The sequence below is a fragment of the Dermacentor andersoni genome, chromosome 3 (genome assembly GCF_023375885.2).
Source record: "Dermacentor andersoni chromosome 3, qqDerAnde1_hic_scaffold, whole genome shotgun sequence".
NCBI lineage: Eukaryota > Metazoa > Arthropoda > Arachnida > Ixodida > Ixodidae > Dermacentor > Dermacentor andersoni.
The window spans coordinates 237801425-237818077 of record NC_092816.1 but is presented as its reverse complement, the minus strand read 5'-3'; the positions used below and the strand labels follow the sequence as shown (position 1 = coordinate 237818077).

General features: G+C 55.4%; 1 protein-coding gene across 13 annotated transcripts in view; it reads left to right on the top strand.

The window, feature by feature from the left end:
• LOC126536996 (uncharacterized) overlaps positions 1-16653 on the top strand; it is a 615291-nt gene that overhangs the window by 128480 nt on the left and 470158 nt on the right. The window lies entirely within an intron of this gene.

The window sequence follows — 16653 nt, the reverse complement described above, 5'->3', positions numbered from 1 at the left end:
AGCTGTCGGGCTTCTTCGGCGCGCTGGAGATAGCTAGCGGCGTCAACATTCTCTTCGTCAGTTACGTGCGGCAGCATGGCGTCAAGCGTCGTTGTCGGGTTCCTGCCGTAGACCAGCTTGAACGGCGTGATCTGTGTTGTTTCTTGCACCGCCGTGTTGTACGCAAAGGTTACGTACGGCAGGAGCGCGTCCCACGTCTTGTGTTCGACGTCGACGTACATTGCTAGCATGTCGGCGAGGGTCTTGTTCAGGCGCTCCGTGAGACCATTCGTCTGCGGATGGTAGGCAGTTGTCCTCCTGTGGCTTGTCTGGCAGTACTGCAGAATGGCTTGGGTGAGCTCTGTTGTAAAAGCCGTTCCTCTGTCGGTGATGAGGACTTCTGGGGCACCATGTCGCAGCAGGATGTTTTCGACGAAAAATTTCGCCACTTCGGCTGCGCTGCCTTTTGGTAGAGCTTTAGTTTCAGCAAAGCGGGTGAGATAGTCCGTCGCCACGACGATCCACTTATTCCCGGATGTTGACATCGGAAACGGCCCCAACAAATCCATCCGAATCTGCTGGAATGGTCGGCGAGGAGGTTCGATCGGCAGTAGTAATCCTGCTGGCCTTGTTGGTGGTGTCTTGCGTCGTTGACAATCTCGGCATGTCTTGACGTAACGGGCGACGTCGGCGGTCAGACGGGGCCAGTAATACCTTTCCTGTATTCTTGACAGCGTCCGGGAGAATCCGAGGTGCCCAGCGGTTAGATCGTCGTGTAGGGCGTGCAGTATCTCTGGACGCAGCGCTGACGGTACAACAAGAAGGTAGCTGGCGCGGACTGGTGAGAAGTTCTTCTTCACGAGTAGGTTGTTTTGAAGCGTGAACGAAGATAATCCACGCTTAAATGCCCTAGGGACAACGTCGGTGTGCCCTTCTAAATACTCGACTAGGGCTTTTAGCTCCGGGTCCCCTCGTTGTTGTTCGGCGAAGTCTTCCACGCTTATTATGCCAAGGAAGGCGTCGTCGTCGTCGTCATCTTGCGGCGGTGGGTCAATGGGGGCGCGTGATAGGCAATCGGCATCTGAGTGTTTTCTTCCGGACTTGTATGTTACAGTGATGTCGTATTCTTGTAGTCTGAGGCTCCACCGCGCCAGCCGTCCTGAAGGGTCCTTTAAGTTAGCTAGCCAACACAACGCGTGATGGTCGCTGACCACTTTGAATGGCCTGCCATAGAGGTAAGGGCGAAATTTCGCTTTAGCCCAAATGATGGCGAGGCATTCCTTTTCGGTTGTAGAATAATTGCCTTCCGCTTTTGACAACGACCGGCTAGCGTAAGCTATCACGTGTTCATGTCCATCTTTTCTCTGGACTAAGACGGCACCGAGGCCTAGGCTACTGGCGTCAGTGTGTATTTCGGTATCGGCGTGCTCGTCGAAGTGCGCAAGTACGGGCGGCGACTGCATGCGTCGTTTGAGTTCTTGAAATGCGTCGGCCTGCGGCGTTTCCCACTTGAACTCGACGTCACATTTAGTTAGCTTTGTCAGCGGCTCAGCGATGCGTGAAAAGTCCTTGACAAAGCGCCTATAGTAGGCACACATGCCAAGGAATCTGCGCACTGCCTTCTTGTCGGTTGGCTGCGGGAACTTTGCGATGGCAGCTGTCTTCTGTGGGTCGGGGCGTACTCCTGATTTGCTGATCACGTGGCCTAGGAACAAAAGCTCATCGTAAGCGAAACAGCACTTTTCCGGCTTGAGAGTGAGCCCTGATGACCTGATGGCTTCTAACACTGTCGCAAGCCGCCTAAGGTGATCGCCGAAATTTCCGGCGAAGACAACGACGTCATCCAAGTAAACAAGGCACATCTGCCACTTCAGTCCGGCTAACACCGTGTCCATGACGCGCTGAAACGTTGCAGGCGCCGAGCACAGGCCGAATGGCATTACCTTGAACTCGTAGAGGCCGTCTGGCGTGATGAAGGCAGTCTTTTCGCGATCTCTCTCGTCGACTTCTATTTGCCAGTAGCCAGACTTGAGGTCCATCGACGAGAAGTATTTAGCGTTGCAGAGCCGATCCAATGCGTCGTCTATCCGTGGAAGGGGGTACACATCCTTCTTCGTGATCTTGTTCAGTCGACGATAATCGACGCAGAAGCGTAGGGTTCCGTCCTTTTTCTTTACCAGGACTACAGGAGAGGCCCACGGGCTTTTCGACGGCTGGATGATGTCGTCGCGCAGCATTTCGTCGACTTGTTGCCTAATAGCTTCACGTTCTCGCGTCGATACTCGGTAAGGGCTCTGGCTGAGTGGTCGAGCGCTCTCTTCGGTTATTATGCGATGCTTTGCAACTGGTGTTTGTCGAATCCTCGATGACGTCGAAAAGCAGTCTTTGTATCGTCGGAGAAGACTTCTGATCTGTTGCTGCTTACTCAAAGGAAGACTTGGATTCACGTCGAAGTCTGGTTCGGGGACAATGCTCATCGGGGTAGATGCGGCTGAATCCGAGAGGACAAAGGCATTGCTGGTTTCCACAATTTCCTCGATGTATGCGATTGTCGTGCCCTTGTTGATGTGCTTGAACTCTTGGCTGAAGTTGGTTAGCATAACTTCCACTTGCCCTCCGTGGAGTCGAGCGATCCCTCTTGCGACGCAAATTTCACGGTCGAGTAGTAGATGTTGGTCGCCCTCGATGACGCCTTCTACGTCAGCGGGTGTTTCAGTGCCGACGGAAATAATAATGCTGGAGCGCGGCGGGATGCTCACTTGATCTTCGAGCACACTCAATGCGTGGTGACTACGAGGGCTCTCCGGCGGCATCGCTTTATCTTCCGACAGCGTTATTGACTTCGACTTCAGGTCGATGATTGCGCCGTGTTGGTCCAGGAAGTCCATACCGAGAATGACGTCTCGTGAACACTGTTGGAGGATAGCGAAGGTGGCAGGATAAGTCCGGTCATGAATGGTTATTCTTGCCGTGCAGATTCCAGTCGGCGTGATGAGGTGTCCTCCAGCGGTCCGAATTTGACGGCCTTCCCATGCGGTCTTAACTTTCTTCAACTGGGCGGCGATGTGTCCACTCATTGCGGAGTAATCAGCCCCTGTGTCCACTAAGGCGGTAACTGCGTGGCCGTCCAGAAGCACCTCGAGGTCGGTGGTTCTTTGTCTGGCGCTGCAGTTAGGTCTTGGCGTCGGATCACGGCTGCGTCGCGTTGACCTGTGGCTGGTATGTGACGTCGTCAGGTCGTCTTTCGTCGTCGCATTCTTTCTTTCCAGACTTCGTCGGGACGGCGGCGTGTCGTTATGTTGTCGAGGTAGTTTCTTCGGCGTCTTCGTCGGCGGCGGAGGGTCTTCGTCAGTTCGACGGACAGTAACCGCACCTCCATCGGTTGCTGCTTTTAGTTTTCCGGATATGGGCTCGCTGACCGGCCCCGGGCTGGGCCAGTGAATGGTCGGCGCTGCGGCGACAGGTAGCGGCCTGGTGACGGCGAACGAGACGGTCGTCGAGGGCTCCACTTAGTAGCGGCGAGGTAGTCGGCGATGTCACGAGGGCGTTCACCTTCCCTCGGGCGCTGTGCGTTGACGGCGAAGCCTCGCAGTCCCATCTCCCGGTATGGGCATCGGCGATACACATGGCCGGCTTCTCCGCAGTGATAGCAGAGCGGGCGGTGGTCGGGGGCTCGCCAAATGTCCGTCTTCCTCGCGTAGGTAGGCTGGGCGACGGGTGGGCGTGCTGGCGGTGGCGGCGGCGGACGACGGAATTGCGTCGTTGCAGGGCCCTGGCGTCGTCGCGGAGGGGGACCTTGACGGCGTGCGACGGCGGCGTATGTCATCGCTTCTGGCTGGGGCTGCGGTAATTGTGGTTGCAGCTCGGGAACTCCAAGCGATCGGTGCACCTCTTTTTTGAGGAGGTCGGCAATCGAAGCCACTTCGGGCTGCGACGAAGGCAGGACCTTGCGCAGTTCTTCGCGCACAATGGCCCTGATGGTCTCCTGAAGGTCGCCGGAATCCAGTCCTTGGATGGCGTACTGCGGCGTGAGCCCCTGGCGGTTATATTGCCGGGTGCGCATCTCCAGAGTTTTCTCGATCGTCGATGCCTCTGCCGAAAACTCAGCTACGGTCTTCGGCGGGTTACGAATAAGTCCTGCGAAAAGTTCTTGCTTGACGCCCCGCATCAGGAAGCGGACTTTTTTTCTCTTCTGACATTTCCGGGTCGGCGTGCCGGAAAAGACGGGCCATCTCTTCCGTGAAGATCGCGATCGTCTCGTTTGGCAGCTGCACTCTGGTTTCTAGTAGTGATTGGGCTCGCTCTTTTCGCACGACGCTTGTAAACGTTTGCAAGAAGCCGCCTCGGAACAGGTCCCACGTCGTTAAGGTGGCTTCTCGATTCTCGAACCAGGTCCTGGCGGCGTCTTCCAGTGCGAAATAGACATGCCGCAGCTTGTCGTCGCTGTCCCAACTGTTAAACGTAGCGACCCTCTCATACGTCTCGAGCCAGGTTTCCGGGTCCTCAAATGTTGATCCGCGGAACGTCGGAGGTTCCCTGGGCTGCTGCAGCACGATGGGGGACGCTGGGGCTGCCATTGGGGTTGCCTTGTCCACAATCTTCTTGGTCTTCTCAGGTAGAAGTCCGTGCTCCGGGGGCAGCTGTTGAAGACGGCGGCTTGCTCGATGCTCCGGGACTACGTTGGTGTTCTCTTTGCGGTCCGGGCAAGGATCACGGCTTGTCGGGGGCGTCCGGTACATGAACGAAAAGCACCTCCACGAGATGTCACGTGGTGGTAACGTTCAAGAACACAGTAGCAATACTGTGATGAACAAAACTAACTTTTATTGGGCGAACCTGTGCCCACAAAAACAGGCTACACTTATAGCACAACGATAGCGGCGAACACTGTCGGCGATCGTCGAAAAATCTGATCAGCGGGTCAAGCGCGTCGGCTTTTATAGAGCAGTCGTCGAATGTTCCAGACTAATCGTTTGGACCCGCGTGCCTTCCACAAAGTTCTACACCATTCGCGTTATGCGATGACATCAGATAACACAAGGTTCGGCGACAACAGACAGCCGGGTAGAAGCATCGATAACTTTCCAGAAACGTCGGATACATGCAGGCGCGTCCGTCGCTGTGCGATTACAGTTGTTAAGCGGCGAAACGTGGTCGCCCGATAAAGATAAGTACACGTGTCAATATTGCGCGGGGCGGGCGATATGATTATGTTATCTTCCTGCTCTTTCGGAAGGCCCTGGTAGGCGTCTTCGACAGTGGCCGGGGGCACGCCCATCTCAGTTAGGAGCCGTCTGCCCGCCCTGGTGCCGGAGAGCCTGAGAATCTGCGCCTTTTCTTGTGCTCCTGCAATCTCTTCCAGGGTATTATGAATACCCAACTGCAGGAGTCGGTCGGTGCGTGTGTAGTTTGGTAGTCCGAGCGCGCTCTTGATCCCCCTCCTTATCATGGCATTTAGCTTGTCTCGCTCGGCCCTCTTCCAGACGTGCATGGCCGCTACGTACGTAAAATGGCACAACAAGAAAGCGTGGACTAGCCTTAACAGATTCTCTTCGCTCAGGCCTCTCCTTCTGTTAGCTACCCGCCTGATTAGACCGATGACGCTATCCGTCTTTTTTGCTAGCTTGTGAATGGTTGATTCCCAAGATTCGAATGGACGCGACTTTGGGAATGGGATCTCCGCAATTGGTGTAGAGATTGATGTCAATTTCAGTGGGGGGTTTCCAGTTCTGTGGCTTGCGACCCTTTCTACTTGGGCTGTAGAGAAGGAGCTCCGATTTCTTTGGGGAGCACCGGAGTCCCGTGTTGGTTAGAAAGCGCTCTGTAGTGTCGACAGCTTCCTGGAGAGCGGCTTCGACTTGTCCGTCACTGCCACCCACGCACCAGACAGTGATGTCGTCCGCGTAGATCGTGTGAGCGATGCCCTGGACCTTGCCTAGATACCTTGAGGGGTCGACCATTGCGATGTTGAAGAGGAGTGGTGAGATGACTGACCCCTGGGGGGTGCCTCTTCCGCTCAGCGCCATTTTCTCCGATTCCAAATCTCCAGCCTTGAGGATGGCGCATCGTTTGCTCAAGAAAGACCTGACGAAGGCATGGAAGGACGAGCCCAGGTTGAGCTTGGAGATGGCGTCGAGGACGAACTCGTGACGGATGTTATCAAAGGCCTTCTCCAGGTCCAAACCAAGGATGGCTCTCGTGTCCCGAGTGCAGCGTTCCAGGATTTATATCTTGATAAGCTTCATGGCGTCCTGGGTGGAGAGGCCTGGCCTGAAACCTATCATGTTGTGAGGGAAAAGGTCGTTGGTCTCGATATACTCGGCAGTTCTGTTATGGATGGCGTGCTCGGCCACCTTCCCTACGCATGACGTCAGTGAGATTGGGCGGAGGTTGTCCAGGCTCGGCGGTTTACCGGGCTTTGGGATTAGTATGACCTTCGCCAACTTCCATCCTTCAGGTACAATTCCCTGCTCCCAAATCCGATTTATCTCATCTGTAAGAAACTCGATCGATGCGTCCTCTAGGTTTCTGAGAGCCTTATTGTTAATGTGATCCGGGCTGGGTGCTGACCTACCATTGAGGTCGTGTAGGGCGCGGCGAATTTCACTGATCTTGAAAGGCTCGTCCAGCGCGGAGTTCGGCCTCCCTTTCTATACTGGGTATGCCGCCTCATCGGCCATAGTTTTGAGCGGCAGGTACTTCTTAGCCAACATCTACAGCATGTCCTTTTCCGAAGACAACTTCTTGGCTTCGTGGAGCGCTTTAGCGAGGACACTTCTCTGGTTTGACTTGGTGCCGGAGTCGTCGAGCAAGTGTTTGAGAAGATTCCACTTCCCTCCCGTGCGCATCTGCCCGTCGATTGAATTGCAAATGTCGTCCCATTGCTGCCTAGACAGGGCTTGGCAGTGCTCGTCGATCTGCTTGTTGATCTCGGCTATCTTTTTTCTGAGCTTGCGATTCAAGCGTTGGCTTTTCCACCTCTCGAGAAGTGATTGCTTAGCCTCGAGAAGGTGTGCTAGCCTGCTATCCATTTTGTCTGTCTGTAGATCCGTCTCTATGGTTTTGGTGGTGGAGCAGACATCTTGCAGAATTAGTGCGCGCCACTGGACGAGACTCTCCGGCTTTTCTCCACGGGCGGCGCGGGCCTTGCGAACCTCACGGAATTTGTCCCAGTCAGGCACCGAGAACGCCTTCTTTCTTTTCTGCTCCACTTGTAAGCTGGTAACACGCAGTAACACGCATTTTCAGTAACACGCATATAATACCAAAACACCAAGACAAAGCCCCTCCCCCAAAACAGAAAACCGGCACGAGTACGCAGGCAAAATTAAAAGGAATCATGACCGCCTCTTTAAGACGAACGAGCTCGCGTGAGCGACCTCAGAAAAGCACGTTTTTTGTCTGGTAATGCAATTGACAGCTTACTAACCGAGTCACTTTCAGCGATCGCTGCTGCTTCAATGATATGTCTAGTGTTCTCATTTGGATGCCTAGTTAAGATGACGTTTTCTTTTTCAAAGAGTGGGATACAGCCGCATTGTACGCAATGAACGCCAAGAAACCCTTCCCGCCCTTCGTGCACTTTATTGCTATGTTCTTGCAATCTAACATTTAGACATCTACCTGTCTGTCCTATACGAGACTGTCCGCATTTCAGGAGTATAATGTAAACTACACCTTTCGAACAATATTGCTACGGAACAGTATTTGCGATGACGAAGAGGCGAGCAGTGTGATTAGGATTAGAGCCTAGCGCGGGCTGTTCCCTCTTGGCCAAGTGCGGCGTATTTCCTTGTAAGTATATTTGTATATAGCTTTTCGTCTGCGTCTTGCTGCGTAACATATCTGGTGGAGGTCGACGTTCCCTGTAGCTTGTCATGGAACTTCGCAGTGGACGGTACGTCGAGCCTTCCTTCATGGCTCCCGGCGATCACAACTAGACTCAGCCGCCTCCGACACTTGCTGCCACTTCGACGACCTACATCGCTCTCCCCGCTCCCCGTGATCATGGCGTATTCTCGGGCAAAGATGGGAAAGACGTTGAGGACTGGATCAGCCTGTACGAAAACGTCAGCCGCAATAACCGGTGGGACACTACTATCATCCTCGCCAACGTAGTCTTTTACCTCGGTGCCACACCTCGAGTTTGGTTTCGGACGCACGAAGATGAGCTCAGCAGTTGGGATTCGCTTAAGCAAAAGCTACTAGACTTGTTCGGCAACCCCTACGGTCACCAACTTGCTGCGCAGAAGGCGTTATCCGGCCGTGTGCAGACGTCGACAGAGCCCTACGTCACGTACATTCAGGACGTCTTGGCTCTCTGCCGCAACGTTGAAGCACGCATGACTGAGTCAGACAAGGTTTCCCACATGCTCAAAGGCATTGCCGATGACGCCTTCAACTTTCTCATTTTCAACAACGTGGCGACGGTGAATGCAGTTATAAAAGAGTGCCGCCGCCTGGAACTCGCTAAAAATCGACGTATCGACCAGCAGTTTGCCCGTCTGCCTAACACCCCAGCGACATCTTCCTGTGCCGGCGCTCCTCGTCCCAACAACACTGGCGATGTTACCAGGATCGTCCGGCGTGAGATCGAGGCCGCCTATCTAGTTGCCTTCGACTCCGGCTCCTCCAACGCTCCTGGAGTCACAGTTTCTCTGGTCCAGGCAGTTGTCCGCCAGGAGTTCGCAAACGTGGGTCTTCACACCATCTGCTCGGCCCATCGCCCTGACACCCACCCGGCTTCTTCGATTCCGCCCCGTCCCGCAACTTATTACCCACTACGTTTCCGCGACCCATCTGAATGGCGCACTGCTGACGACAGCCCATTTGTTTTCACTGCCGTCGAATCGAGCAGATTTTTCCGCACTGTCGCAGTCGCTGGAGTTCCCCGACCCGTCTACGTATACTGCCTACTCTCGCCCCCCAGGTGGCCTTCTCGTCCCTATGCCGCACGCTCCGATAATGAGCTCCGATGCAGCGCCTCGAGGTGACGCTGCATTGCTCCCTACGCCGCCAAATCCTCTACTGGCATTGTCCACATATCTGAACCTTCTTGGCGTGCAAGTCGACGGTGTTTCTATATCTGCTCTTATAAACACTGGGGCGCATTTGTCGGTAATGAGCGCTGACCTTCGTAAGCGCCTGAAGAAAATAATCACGCCCGCCACGACGCCTGTTGTCCATGTCGCCGATGGCGGAATAGCCCCCGTAATTGGTATGTCTGCCCCTGCCTCTCCTTCACCGATCGCTCCACTATCGTCCTATTCGCAGTCATCGCCCACTGTCCCCACGACATCATCCTCGGTTTAGACTTCCTCTCCGCACATTCTGCTCTCATCTATTGTTCCGTCAGCACTCTCCGCCTTGACCTGCCTGTTCTGGATCCCGCTGAACCACACCCCAGTCGCCTCAGTTCTGTCGACTTCGTTCGCTTGCCACCTTCGGCACTGACTTACGTTGACTAGTGTCATGCCCACCAGTGCCCGACGGTCACTACATCGCGTCTCTTATGGAAGACGTCCTCCTTACACACGGGATCACAGTACCTCATACAGTTTTATCTATTACGGCGAATTGCGTCTGCCTGCCAGTGGTCAATTTTGACTTGACGACACAAGTGCTGCCACGCGGGATGTCTCTGGCCCAGCTTTGCTCATTCGAGGATCACTCAGTAGCATGTATTGCAGCAGACGACAATTCAGCCGATCCTCCTCTACCATCGCAGTCGCCAACTTGTACCATCGCCGACTTACAGAAAATGATTGCGCCCGAGATGCCGCCCGAGCACGCTCATGAGCTCTACCGCGTTCTGTTTTCCTACCACGATATTTTTTTTTACTTTAACGATCCTTCTTTGGCCCAAACTACAGCTGTTAAACATCACATTAATACCGGCGATGCCCCTCGTATTCATCGCCGCCCGTATCGAGTGTCACCGGCTGAGCGTCAAGTTATTCACGCAGAAGTTCGCAAAATGCTTGCCAAGAACGTTATTGAATCGTCATGTAGTCCGCGGGCGTCACCTGTTGTACTGGTAAAAAAGAAGGATGGCTCATGGCGCTTTTGCTTGGATTATGGGCACCTTAACAGGGTTACCAAAAAGGACGTGTATCCCCAGCTCGGATTCACGACGCCCTTGACTGCCTCCACGGTGCTCGCTATTTCTCCACTATTGACCTTCGCTCCGGCTACTGGCAGATTGCCGTGGTCGATATCGACCGCGAGAAGACTGCTTTTGTAACACCCGATGGTCTTTATCAATTCAAAGTGATGCCGTTCGGTCTATGTAACGCTCCTTCCACTTTTGAACGCATGATGGACTCCCTTCTTCACGGTTTCAAATGGTCCACGTGCCTGTGCTACTTGGACGACGTTATAGTATTCTCCCCAACGTTCGCAACGCACCTCGAGTGCCTCTCAGCAGTCCTGGACGTTTTTCGTCGAGCCGGTCTGCAACTCAACGCATCGAAGTGCCGATTCGGCCGTCGCCAGATTACCGTCCTTGGACACCTCGTTGACGCGAACGGAGTGCAACCGGACCCAGGCAAGATTCATGCTGTTACGCACTTCCCTGTTCCTAAGGGCCGATTTACGCTCGAGCCGCCCATCGCCACAAGCCGCACTGTAGCAAGTAGGTGACGCCCCCTCGGACATAATCTTGGTTCGCCCGCCAAGCTCGGCGGCCTGCTATAGCTCGGCAGGCAACAGTGGTCACCCGCACCACAATAAACACCGACGAGCACGGCAGCTCGCCGGTCAGTAATCTTTCAGCACCACCACGCTGAGAAGCCCTCCCTTGTACACGACCCGGGGTGGATCGTGACACTGGCGACGAGGATGGGATCCTCGTGACTCTGGCGAAGAAGCTGGCGACGAGTACCTACGGAGCGTCCTACGCCGCCGCGAGCGGCGAAACACCGCCCCCCGTTGCTGTCGCCATGCCGCTGTACGCAAGGCTCGAGCCGTTCGAGGGAGATGGGTCCGCCTGGCATATTTACGAGGAGCAAGTACACGTGTTCTTCCGGGCAAACGACACACCCGAGGCCAAACAGCGGGACATTTTCCTAGCCAGCTGCGGGAACCGCGTCTTCAGCCTCTTGCTCGACCTTCTGAAGCCAGCCACGCCGCACGTTAAGACGCTGGGTGAGCTGCTTGCCATACTGCGCTCGCATTTTAACCCAGCACCGTCCACACTCATGGAGCGTTTCCGCTTCAACAACCGGAGCCGCCGGGAAGGAGAGACCCTCGGGCAATTCGTTGCTGCGCTACGAGGGTTAGCGAGTGCCTGCGCCTTCGGGGACCAACTGGACTCGCTGCTCCGGGACCGTTTCGTCTGCGGAATCAACAACCCCGCCATGCAGACGCGACTCCTGGAGCTTCCCGACCCGTCGCTGGACGACGCCGTGAAGGCAGCGCTGGCAATGGAAGCTGCCGCCAAGGACGCCGGCGAGATTTCCCGTGCGACTGGCTCACCGTCGGCGGAAGCGGCGGTCAACAAGTTCGCGACAAAGGGCAGTACCTGCGGTCGCTGTGGTGGTGCCCACTCCCCTTCACAGTGCCAGTTCTCTCAAGCACAATGCTTTACGTGCGGGAAAACTGGGCACCTGGCACGTGTATGCCGAAGTGGGAGGACGAACAGCAAGCAGCAGCTGGATTCAAGCCCAGGTACAACACAAGCCCGCGGCCAGGGTAGCCGTCGCAAGGGTACGCGGCGGAGGCATGCGGCAGCAAGCTCAAGTTCTTCCGCGGCCAGGCTCCACGTCGTGGCCGAGGACCCGCCGATTTTCGACATGTGGCACACAGGCTTTGTACCGTCGTCTGTGCCGCCATACATGCTGACCGTCGAAATATGCGGGCACCCCATTTCCATGGAGCTGGACACGGGGGCCAGCGTGTCTGTAATGGCCGGGAAGCTCTTCAAGCGGACTTTCCCCGGCGTGTCCGTCGAGGCTTCGGGTGTGATGCTGCGCAGCTCCTCCGGGCAACTCTCCCAGGTCCAGGGTCAGGCACAGGTCAGCGTTCGTTTTGGCGACAGGGAGGCAACCCTTCCCCTTTACTTAACGAAGGGGTCGTCGCCGACGCTGCTGGGCCGAAACTGGATTCATGTACTGGGCATTCGTCTGCCAGAGTACCCGGAAGCCAGCTTGCATGTGATGCAGAGCTGCCAAATCTGCCAGGAGCATCAGCGAGCCTCGCGTAATGTGGAAAGCACCCCCTGGCCGTTTCCACAGAGACCCTGGTCCCGCCTACATGTGGATTTTGGGGGCTGTTGCGGTGGTGGCGGAGCAGCCTCCCTGCGCTTGGAGGACCTGCAGAGCCAGCTCGAGGAACAGCGGGAGCTGGCATCGGCACGGCTGCTGGAGCTGGAGCAGCTTCAGCTTGACCACAAGGAGGCCCTGAAGACGGTGGAGCGGCTGCGGATAGAGCTGCGGTCGCTGCCCAAGAGCCTGGTGGTGAGCACGGCAGAGTACAAGGGCCTGCAGAGCCAGTTCTCCGTGCTGTACAACGAGAGCATGCAACTCAAGACTCAGCTGGACGAGTGTCGCTCCTTGCTGTCGACAGCCAAAAACTCGCACCTTCGCCACATTGAGCTCTTGGAAAGCGAGGAGCTGGTTGTGCAGAAGAAGCTTCGCTCGGAGGTCATCCGCCTTGAGGACAACATCGCGCAGATTCGTCGAGAGTACGAGAATCTACGCACTGAGTTTGAGGCGTCGTCGGTGTCCAGCGAGCAGGCTCAGCCAATCAACCGGGAGATGCAGCATATTATAACGAGCCTGCAGAGCCGCAACAGGCAGCTCAAGAGCGAGGTCTCCCGCAGTAAGCGCAAGCTGCGCAAGGCTCAGTCAGAGAAGCTGAAGCAGAAGCTGGCTGCTGACGAAGGGTGCCGTCGCGGACCTTTGCCAGAGTCGGGAGCTCCAGTTGTCGCCAGGAACTTCCGTCCTGGCCCACCCTGGTCTGCCGGACAGGTGGTGTCTCCTGCCAGCGCCTCATCGCTGCTCGTCCGCATGCCAGATGGGGCCATGTGGCACAGACACGCCCACCATGTCAGACCTCGCCTCGGGACCTGGCCAGCACCCTCGACTGCCACTGAGTTCCAGCCCGCAGGAGGACTAGCGGCAGCACCAGTCGCTTCTAGCGGAGTACCACCTACCTCGGAGGCGGCAACCGTAGCCAGTGGTGCGGCACCCGTTGGACCGGTGTCTAGCTCGGCACCACTCGCAAGGCCGACCACTACGGACCCCCCGGATGGAGCAAGGCTGGCTCAGGCAGCACCCGGCGTTGCCACACCCGACCCGTCAACACCGGTGCCCAGGCGGAGTACTCGACGGCGGAGGCCACCAGACCGTTACTCGCCTGGGTAGCAGGCACTGTCGACCCAGCAAGGGTAGAGGCAGAGCCTCATAGTGTGAACTTGGACATTTGTTTGAACTTGGACGTTTGTTCTTTATTTTAACAAACAAACTGGGGGTGAGGGGTTGTAGCAAGTAGGTGACGCCCCCTCGGACATAATCTTGGTTCGCCCGCCAAGCTCGGCGGCCTGCTATAGCTCGGCAGGCAACAGTGGTCACCCGCACCACAATAAACACCGACGAGCACGGCAGCTCGCCGGTCAGTAATCTTTCAGCACCACCACGCTGAGAAGCCCTCCCTTGTTCACGTATTGCACGTATCCAGCACTTGTGCACAAATTACCATTTACAGTGTGCGCAGTGTATACCTTACACATTGTAAACCGAAATTTGTTCACAAGTGTTTGATACGGGCAATCTTTCGCGCGACCGCACGCGTGCGGTGCGGCTTGCGGTGATGGGCGGCTCGAGCGTAAATCGGCCTTAAGTGTGTCAAGGATGTGCGCAGCTTCATCGGCTTTTGTTCGTACTTCCGCCGTTTCGTGAAAAATTTCGCGGGCACCGCACGACCACTAACCGAGCTTTTGAAGAAAGACGCCCCTTTCCAGTGGGGCGATAACGAGGCCTCTGCATTCTCGCATCTAATTGACCTTCTCACAACGCCTCCGGTTCTGGCCCATTTCGATCCTTCTGCGCCCACCGAAGTCCGTACTGGTACCAGCGGTTACGGAATTGGCGCAGTACTGGCAGAACACCAGCGCGGCAACGACCGTGTTATCGCTTACGCCAGCAGGCTCCTCTGAGCCTCGGAGCGCAACTATTTCATCACTGAGCGTGAGTGTCTGGCCCTAGTTTTGGTGGTTGCGAAGTTCCGCGCATACTTATATGGGCGACCTTTTTCCGTCGTCACAGACCATCACGCGCTTTGCTGGTTATGCTCACTGAAATATCCTACAGGAAGACTTGGTCGCTGGGCCTTACGCCTCCAAGAATATTCGTATTCTGTCACCTACAAATCTGGCCTACTACACAAGGACGCTGACTGCCTGTCTCGCTATCCAGTAAACGAGCCTGACGACGCCGACAGTAGTACCGCCAACGGCATTTTCTGTGTGTCTGCCTTCGCTAACATCGCCGATGAGCAGTACCGAGACTTTTCGCTGCGAGCACTCATCGAGCGCCTGCGCTCTACACCTACCGACGCATCCGTTCGGCGATATGTCCTCCAGGGCGGCAATCTGTACCGAAGGAACTTCCTCCATGAGGAATCTGATCTTCTTGTCGTGCCAGAACATCTACGACAGACTGTGCTCTTTGAGATGCACGATGCACCCACTGCAGGACATCTTGGGGTAACCCGCACGAACGAGCGCGTCCGCCGCCGCTTCTATTGGCCTGGTCTCGCTTGCTCCGTCCGACGCTATGTTGCTGCCTGTGATCCCTGCCAGCGTCGGAAAACACCTCAGGTGCTACCTGCCGGTCATCTCCAGCCGATCACCGTCCCTGTGGAACCGTTCTTTCGTGTTGGATTAGACCTCCTCGGTCCGTTTCCCACGTCACCCTCTGGGAACAAATGAGTAGCCGTCACAACTGATTACGCCACCCGATATGCTATCACGCGGGCTCTCCCTACCAGTGGCGCCACTGACGTCGCGGACTTTGTCTTGCGTGACATTGTTTTGATTCATGGCGCCCCGCGACAGCCGCTTACTGACCGTGGTCGTAATTTCCTCTCGAAAATTATCACCGACATTGTGCGTTCCTGCTCCACTCAACACAAGCTGACTTCTTCATACCATCCTCAAACCAATGGCCTGACAGAGCGGCTAAATCGTACTGTTACCGATATGCTGTGCAAGTACGTTTCCAAGGACCACCGCGACTGCGACATTGCCCTTCCTTACGTCACATTTGCGTATAATTCTTCCTGGCACGACACCGCCGCATTTTCTCCATTTTATCTGCTGTACGTTTGCGAACCGACCTTGCCCCTTGACATCGCTCTCGCCGACTGTGCGCACCAGCTTGCCCGTACTCGACTGGCGGCCTCGTAAACCACTCAGCAGTGTCAGTACAACGACCGCCCTCGTGACGCACAGTTTTCGCCTGGTGCGCTCGTGCTCCTGTAGTCGCCCTCTCGTCACGTCGGACTTTCAGAAAAGCTCCTTTCGCGATACACAGGACCCTAGCGCGTGCTGCGCCTGGTGACGCCTGTGACGTACGAAATTGCTCCTGTCAGTACATTCTCGTCCTCTACTCTGGCATCTAGTGATGTCGTGCACGTCAGTAGGCTCAAGGCGTACTACACTGCTTCCGAGTCCGGCCTTTAGTCGCTCCGCGACGGCGGTTTTGCCGTCGGGGGTAGTGCTACGGAACAGTATTTGCGGTGACGAAGAGGCGAGCAGTTTGAAGACGACGACGACGATTGGAGGCTAGTGCAGGCTGTTGCCTCTTGGCCAAGTGCGGCCTATTTCCTTGTAAATATACTTGTATATAGCTTTTCGTCTGCGTCTTCGTACGTAACAATGTTTATACTTCTTTCTGTGATTGATTACGCACAATGCGGCTGTATTCCCCTCTTTGAAAAGACCAGTATTTTTGCTAGGCATTCTAATGAAAACACTAGACTTAGCACTGAAGCAGCAGCGATTGCTGAAGGTGACTCGGTTAGTAAGCCGTCAATTGCATTAACATATAAAGAACTTGCTTTTCTGCGGTATAAAAATTATAAATAGAAATAAGGTGCACAAGAAAGGCTGGCCAGCGTTTGAAGACGACCTGTCTTCGTCAAAGGCGGCCTCATCCTCGGCATGTTAGTTTTAAAGAGTTAGTACAGTGACGTCACGTGCGGTTGTTGTCGGTGGCGGCTGGTTGTAAGGTTAGAGACTTCAAAGAGAATGAGCGCTGTCGCCTGACGTCTGTGTGCGAGTTTCCCAAGAGGAGGGCGCAAGAGCGGAAAGTGGGAAGGCGGGGAGAAAAGAAAAAGAAAACGAGAAAAAAGGGAAGGACACCAAGAGGAAAAAAAAGGAACAAGAAAAGAGAGAGAGGGGCATGGGAGGGTGTTGGGGAAGGGAGAGGTTAGGGAGCATTCAGGGGTGTCATTGTCGGGTTGTTTTTAGGGCTTTAGAAGAGCCGGTGAGGCGGTCAGTGCGCGAGTAAGAAAAAGACCTGGTGGGAACCACGTTCACAGACGTCAGCTGACAGCGCTCATTCTCTTTGTAGTCTCTCCCTTTACAACCAGCCGCCACCGACAACAACCGGACGTGACGTCACTGTACTAACCCTTTAAAACAAACATGCCGATGATGACGAGGCCTCCTTT